Raw genomic sequence first — 8165 nt, 5'->3', positions numbered from 1 at the left:
CATTTTGGAAATTAGAACAGCGGCTTCTCCTAAGCCGGTGCTTCCCAGATGCTTTGGACTACAACTCCCACCCCAGTCAGCCAGGTCCTTGTGGGTGACAAGAGGTGTAGAATGGTTCAAGTCACCTGACTAAGGAGGAGGGAGTGCTGTGTACTACAAGTAATTTCTGTTACTACGTGTATTTTTAGTACTGGGTGTATAAAATTTCAGGATGTGTAGAATTCAGAGAATATACCAATTACATTAGACAAAAGGTTTGGGGGGGGATAGCAAAACTGGTCATCTGCTTGCCTTCATTTAGGAATTGTTTATGTTTAATAGTCTGTAAAACCCCTTGTTTCTGTTATCTGCCCAGGAAGCAGGTTCTCTGTGTGCTCCAACTGTCCTTATCAAGAAGGAACAGTCTCCGGCACGGCATTTGGTGCACCCCAACTGGACCCTCTTTTGGGGGATGTCTTTTACATTTGTTCTGAGCAGGGGATTGAGCTAGAAATCTTATATGGGCATGTAGGCACAATCTGTGATGCCTGGTTTGGGGTTTGGGAACGTCATCCCATGCCCGGCCTCGGTTGTCTGGCTCATCTCCTCTTTGGATGAGCTCTTGGCCAACACAAACTCATTCTGTGTTGTTGGACTGCCCACCGGCTCCTAACAAAATGGCTAAGTGAAGCAGCCTGATCAGGGTCAGAGGGACAAATGTGGGATAGGAGAAGATTGGGGCTCCTCAGTCCTTTCATGCCCCAATTTAGCTCCAGGTTCCAGGCTTCTCACCAACTGGCTCTCTCCCCAGAGGCTGGAAGGAAGCATTAACTCCCTGCCTGGATTTGGATGTAATGCTGGATCATGGGAACTGGAAGCATTTCAGGAGAAGGCAGTGGAAGACCCCCACCATTCTGTTGCCAGGAAACATCATGGACATGTTCATGTTGTCACCAGGTGCTGAGTCTGTCGCAGGGAGACTCTCTCTTCACCTTTTTGTGGGGGGAGGCGTAGCTCGTGTATTTAAGACACAACCTTCAAAGCGCATCCTCTTTTTTAGATAAGCCTCTTTTGGCCAGATTGACCAGCTCATTCAGCACTGCCATTTAGTAGCCTCCTTATGGAAGAGTCTTGCTTGTTTGTTCCCACAGGGACATGCTCCAAATCTCTTTCAAGTTGCTAAAGAGGTGACAGGAGAGCAAAAACTTTAGGTTAATCAGAGTTGGTTCAAGCAATTCTACTCCCTACAGTTTTCCTGCAAAATTCTTGTTTTCAGGCAAAATTGCTAATACAAATGCCGTTTGTTGTAGTTTTTTTTCCCAATAAAAATGAATGTTAGATATATAGATAGATGATGGATGGATGGATGAATGATAGATGCAGATCTAATGGAGTTTATGGGACCAGACTTGTTCATGGCTGCATCAAGTTCACAATTCCAGCAACATCTAGGGGGAAAAAAGTGTTGTGATAGATTGTTAGCCCCGAGATGTACTGTAGATCAGACGAAAAGAAAAAAAAATCACTTTATATTAAGATTAAAACTACCTTTATTAAAATTGCCTATGGTAACAGAATCTTGCAAATCTGATTATGGTTTACCCCTCCCCCTTTTACATTAATTTGAATTATGGAGGTGTTTGAGACATTTTCAAGTTCTTTCTTCATTGTTTGGACTTAAGTGATGCTTTCCTCATTGCTTAGGTGACAGATGTCCCCTCTCTCCATCCTCTTTACATCAATAGCTCTGGACTAATTATTGCTGCATAACCCAACATGACCACTAGATGGCAGCAAAGGGTTAGAATTCCTTGTATCTGTTTGCTGCCATCTGGAGGTCATCTGGAGCCTTGCCTCCACTAACCCCAGAACTGGCAACATAGCTGCCTTAAATTGTTCCTGAAGACCATGGTCCATTGAATTTAATTCCTACTAAGCCATAATCTATTTTAGCTCGGCTTAAATGTGTTCTGCAAACCCAGCTTTGTGATATGGAAACCAAGATTGATGGTGTTGTATAGACTTCACCAATTGTGATTTTTTTCCCAATAAACCGTGGGTAAAAAAACGTGTCTCAGTATGTGTCAGTCTTGAATATGTGAATGGTGCTCATATCAACTTCCTTTAACCAAGCTGTCTCCAGACTCCTCAAATCTCCTGTTTCACAGCCAGTAGTAGTCCGGCTGGTAGCGATTTAGAATGCTGTAGTCCACTAGGTTGCAGCGGACTATATCATCCAGCCTTAGGATGTCCATCAAATACTTTTTCTTTCTCTAATAATTAAACCTGCTGTAGGTCAACATAACCGATAACCATTCCACAATTTTTTTATTTTCTTATGTAAGAACTTGACCCTTGTTCTTTGTCCAGCATCACTGACAAATGAAGTGAAAAGGATGTGGCAGGAATCTTCTCTCTCTCTCTCTCTCCACACACACACACACACACACACACTCCCTATTCTTTATTTACACTTGAAATTTGCTGTAATTAAATTTACGGGGCTGCATCCTCCCACACAATCTGGTTGCTTGGTATCAGTTTCGACTGGAATCTTTCAAGAGTATGCCATCTCTTGTTGATATAGGAAAGTGTTTGGGCCCAAGACAAGAACTTAAATTTCCCCTTCCGTCGCCATATATTTTAGAAGTTCTTATAACAGCAATTTTCAGGTCATTTGTCGAGCAGGAATTCGAGAAGAAACATATGGTTTCTGATTATGCTGTAAGTGTATTTTTTCATAAACAGGGACTCTAGTTGGAAAAGAAACTGCAAACACATAGAGGTTACAGAGTGGTGGTGGGGGGAATTATTTAATTTTATCAAACAAAATTTAGAAATGTACAGACTCAGATGAATTTTGTTTTTGGTGGCAAAGCAAAACAGCTGTACTGTATATAGAAAGCAATTTGTCTCCTGAAAATTGGAAAACTTAACATATGGAAACAGCTAAATTTATGTAGATTATGCATTGGATTAGAGTTCTTTTATTCCATATTTTTAAAAGAAAAATCATTCATGTATCAGTAAAGGATCATCAGAGAGTCTACATAAAACTATAAAATCAAATTCAATTTAAGAACAACAATAATATTTACAGCAGTAAGAGGCGTAACAAGAATTGAGGCAGCAAACACTGAAGAATATACTAGTCCAAAATCAGTTTAGACTAGGCTTAAAGGTTTAGGATTTAAATCCTGGCACAGACATCTACATATGGCATGATCGCTGCTTTCTGCAGTAGGCTGACCCGTGTGTGTACTGCTTCTGTCTTGTCAGCAATAAAGCAGTTTTTCAAGCCAGGCACAGTCTGTGAAGCTTCTGCTGTCAGAGTTTTGGACTACAGGAAGAAATGACTCAAGAGCTGATTTCTCAGGGAAGCCTGAGGGAGCGTATGCCTCGGTAACTGAGTCTGCACACACTGGACTTAGCCATGATCAGCGCAGTGCATAAACCAATCCATGCTGGTTTGTAAACTATGGTTTATACGTCTGCGCTGCATTTACAGATGTTTATATAGTCTGTATAGCAGATCATACTTGAAAGGAACTATAGTTTAATAAGATGCATGAACTCTGAAGAGGCTGTTCTTCAAAGAAATGTATATATGTCCTCCCTCCCTCCCTCCCTCCCTCCCTCCCTCCCTCCCTCCCTTCCACAAGGTCTAGGCTCAATAGGTACGGAATCCTGGCCAACTGAAGAAAAGCAGAGAACCAGGGAAGATAGCAGAATTCTGAACCTCTCTGATGGACCATTTTTCCTTCCTCTAAGACTTGGCCTTGGCCCTTCACAGGATCCTTCAATATTGATTCACATGTTTTGGGGAACTACCCTTTGTGATCTGATCTGAATGGCAAGGGGAGGACAGAGGAACTAAAGGATGTTGCAATGATGCTTTTAAGAAAGAAGTTATTTCTCCATTGCTCTGGAAAAAGAATGTTCAGTATGTTTCAGCTGAGCTCTTCTGTCATCACCCGTTTCATGAATACTTTGCTCAGGTGGGAGTTTCAGACATGCAAGCCAGCTGAGCTGGTCTTCTCAAGGTATTAAAAGCATTATGCAAGCAGACAGAAGACCAGCTCTGGAGTCCGTGCCATGAAGAGAGAATGAGGCCCTGTTGGCATATGGATGCTCTCATATCCCCGCAACTTTGGGAATCCCAAAAGCATGAATAACAATGGCCTTAATAAATCAAATTCACTTGGGAAGTCTGATCCTAATGCTGGTTTGGGTGCTGGCCTCTCTTGTTATTGCCCTGCTCATTGAATTTCAGTTGTTTTCTCTTTGCAAAGCATGTATTCCATTTTATTTTTTATTAACATTTATATCATTTTATATGGTTGCTCAACAACAGAATTAATGCAAAAGAACTCAGATGGCCTAACCCAGCAGCCTCAGGTAGATGTTCAATAGAAGCCAGGAGAGGGTACAGTCCTGTGGAACTCCAAACGTTGGGGTTCAGGATTGGCTCTCCCCCCGCACCAACAGAGACTGGGACTGACCCCAGAGGAAGGAGGGGAACCACCACAATACTACACCTTCCGCTCCTAAACCCCCAGATGTTGACATTTTCCAACAGTAGGAAGAGGCCCTTGGGAGGTGGAGAGGACGAAGATCCTGGTATCAGACTTGTAACTGCAGGAATGGTCTCACTCCATCCTCAGAAGGTCTCCTCCTTCTTCTGTGCAGGCTCCAGAAGGAAGTCCTGAATCAGCTATCCTTGGACTCTAGGAAAGGAAGTCTGCTTCTAGTATTAGAACTTCAGTAGCTCATACACACAGAGAAATGTTTTATGGGAATTAATCCATTCATAGTAATGTATATCACTGGCAGTACATTTTTTAAATAGACTTATCACAGCCACTCATTTATTCTAATTTTTCCAGTGGGTAAAGAAAGACGTGGCTTGGCCATGACCACAATGTGAGCTTCTGATGAAAGAGGGGGCTGAGATCACCCCTCACCCTTTGAAAGCTCTGGATCACATCAGCTGTCCAACAATATTTCTACATGTTGGTGGTTGAACAACAATAGAAGTTTTATAATATTTAAAGTTTTCTTTGTATTTCCAATGTGCATCTAAGTTGCAGTTCTGTACCTAATTACTGGAAATGAGCCTCACTGAATTTAGTTGGAGTACTTCTAGAAGACACCCATAGGTCTTTACTCTTAACAGCCTTAGTTTGAATTTCTTAACCCTACTAGGCTATTGCATTGTTTTTTAAAAAAATCCAACAATGTTTTTCTTTCTTTGTCTAATATTGTACCGCCCTCTAGTGACCATATTTCTTCTTTCATTTTCTCTCGCAGAGTCCAATTAAATATTGTTTCCTGCAGACTTCAAGTGCGTAGAACTGAAAATTATTGAAATGAAGGATCTCCAAAACGCTGAAGTTGTGCTGAAGTTTAAAAATGGAAACCCTTCCTCTTCAAACTTGGTGCTATTTCTGGTGCTACTTCCGTGTTGTATGTACGCAACAGAAGAATAAGGCTGTATGAGAAGTCCACAAACTTCTGTGATCAGAGTGTACCAGCCTCTGGAATTATAGAATGAAATGACAACCTGTATCCAACTAGAAATGAACACTGTTTAACTCAAGGGGACTTTTTTTCCCTGGGAAAACAGATGTAGGGTTGCATGTGAAGCGGGTGTTTCACTTAAGCACACACACCACTGTTTTGATAATCAGAGATGCTATGTTCTTTACAGAGACAACGTTTATATAAAGTCAGGTATTTCTGTCTGCAGCTGGACTAGGAGCCCAGGAGGGACTAGAACTCTCTTACCACACCTGATTGGCTCTTGGGCTGAGAGGGAGGAACTGGCCCAAAGTCACCCAGCCGGCTTTCGTGCCTAAGGCGGGACTAGAACTCTCTTACCACACCTGATTGGCTCTTGGGCTGAGAGGGAGGAACTGGCCCAAAGTCACCCAGCCGGCTTTCAAGCCTAAGGAGGGACTAGAACTCACCGACTCCTGGTTTCTAGCCTGTTGCCTTAACCACTAGACCAAACTGGCTCTACTACAAAGATAATAAAGAAAAATAATAAAAAGTAAAAATAGAAAATAGAAAAAGAAAATCAATAAAGAGGTGGCCTCCAACCTTCTTGACAGAGGTTAGAAATACATTTATATTTTGCCCTCCCTCTCTAAAGTTGCATCATAATTTCCTTCTTTCCATAGTTTACCCTTTCTAATCTTCAAACCCATAAATCACAAGCTCATTTTTCTCTGTTTTCAGCAAAAAGTCCATAGGGGGTTTCCAGCCACTAATAAATGTAGTTATTGATCTTCCTCTAAACAAAGAAGTTAATTTGCCATCTCTGCTAGTTCCATCATCTTCACCAACCCTTCCTCCATTGTGGGCATTTCAGAGTCTTTCCATTTTTGTGCATATAATAGTCTTTCAGCAGTAATCATATATAAAAATAATCTTCCACAGCTTTCTTCTAATTGGCTGCCCATTAATCCCAGCAAGCAAAGTTCTGGTTTCAAATGAATGTTGATCTTTAACATTCCTTGTATCATTGTGTGTATTTGAACCCAGAAATTTCTGGGTCTCCACCCATATCTTCCATGAAGAAAGTGCAGTTGTAAAATGTGGAAACCAGCACAAAGACATCCTTACCCAAATTTCCAGATCAATGGCACCATTCCTCTGTGGCATTTTAAAGACCCCTCACCCTTGTAAAGGTCAGCAATTTTGCCCCTGGTTGCTTTCCCTAACATGCATAACCATAGTTACATTTTGCTACAGTGGCTAAATGGAAGGTGGGGAGCAAATATGTTTCAAGCAATGGAAGCAGTAAGAGGGAAGCACCAGGGGTAGTAGTGATTGGCCAAATTTGGCTTAACGGTGGCTGCTAAATAAACCTAAATTGGTTGGGTTCACATGACACCTTAGCCCAATGACTCTCAACCTTGGCAACTTGAAGATGCATAGACTTCAGCCCTGGAATTTCCCAGCCAGCCATACTTGCTGAGGAATTCTGGGAGGTGGAGGTCCACACATCTTCAAGCTGCCAAGGTTGAGAAACACTGCCTTAGTCCATAAATTATGGTTTATAAAACACAATGCTTGAGTCTGTACAACAAGGTAAATCACAAGTAAGATTGTCCATTGTTTGGGTGAACCATCCACCGTGTTACTCCCTGATAGGTATACTGATGTCAGTTGATGAAATCCTCCCCCCTGCCAATGAAAGGTCATGGCCAAACACTGAGCTTCAGAGATAAGCCAGGCCCAGGACCCCCTACTGTTAAAACCAAGCAATCTTTGCAAGTTATGCAAACACAGCTGTGAGATCTTTAACTGACCGGGTTAAGTGTATTGTGGGAACACAGCCAATACAAATCCCATGAAAACATTTTAAGGGCATCATTTCCAGAGCAACCAAGTAATATGGCTAGCATATAAATTATTGTAACCTTCCCCCAACCTGGAGGTCATTATGGAAAACTGAATTACTATTTAACCAAGTGGGTAGCAGTTTCTCCAGCTAGGAAATATTGTTATGGTATGGGAAACCTTTTAAAACCCACCCACTGTAACGGGATGTGGCAAAGACCTTGGGAAGCGGGACAAAGAAATGTTGCCTAGGGAAAAGTCAGATAAGACAGGGCGTAGCCCGCAGCTGGATAGTGGGTAGGGCAAGAGGCCCAGGAGAGACCCTCTCTAGTTTCTTGGGCTGTAAGAAGATGGGGGGGAGGGGAGAATTGTACTTTCAGTTATGCAAGATTCTCTTAATGTAGCTTTACAATAAAATAGAATTAGTTTATCTGGTTGTGATTCCTGTCTGGTCTACCTGGTAAGGCTGAGACATATACGGTTGCCCTACCCCTTTCTCTTGGTACCTGTTTGTCTCCCAATATCTGTCCTTTCAAGAGCATGGGGCTACTCCAAAGGGGGGCAGAGGGAAGCACCTCCCTTCTCCTCCAGGTTTTCTCTAAAGGCAGAGCAGAAACACCGAGTGGTAATGATCAAATAATCAAGCTGCTTGATTATGTCACGATTACTCTTCTTGTAGTTCTTCCAGCTTTTTGTAAGGGCCAAATTAGAAGCATTTGCTTACAAACAGTGCAAGAAAAAGGGAGTTTTGTGAACAGTTCATCACACTGAGCATCCAACTCCAGATAAGAATTTCTGACAAGACAGAATTGGAGTAGGCAAACTCAAGAAAAATCAGA

This window comes from Candoia aspera, chromosome 6, assembly GCF_035149785.1.
Source record: "Candoia aspera isolate rCanAsp1 chromosome 6, rCanAsp1.hap2, whole genome shotgun sequence".
NCBI lineage: Eukaryota > Metazoa > Chordata > Lepidosauria > Squamata > Boidae > Candoia > Candoia aspera.
This window is presented reverse-complemented; position numbering follows the sequence as displayed.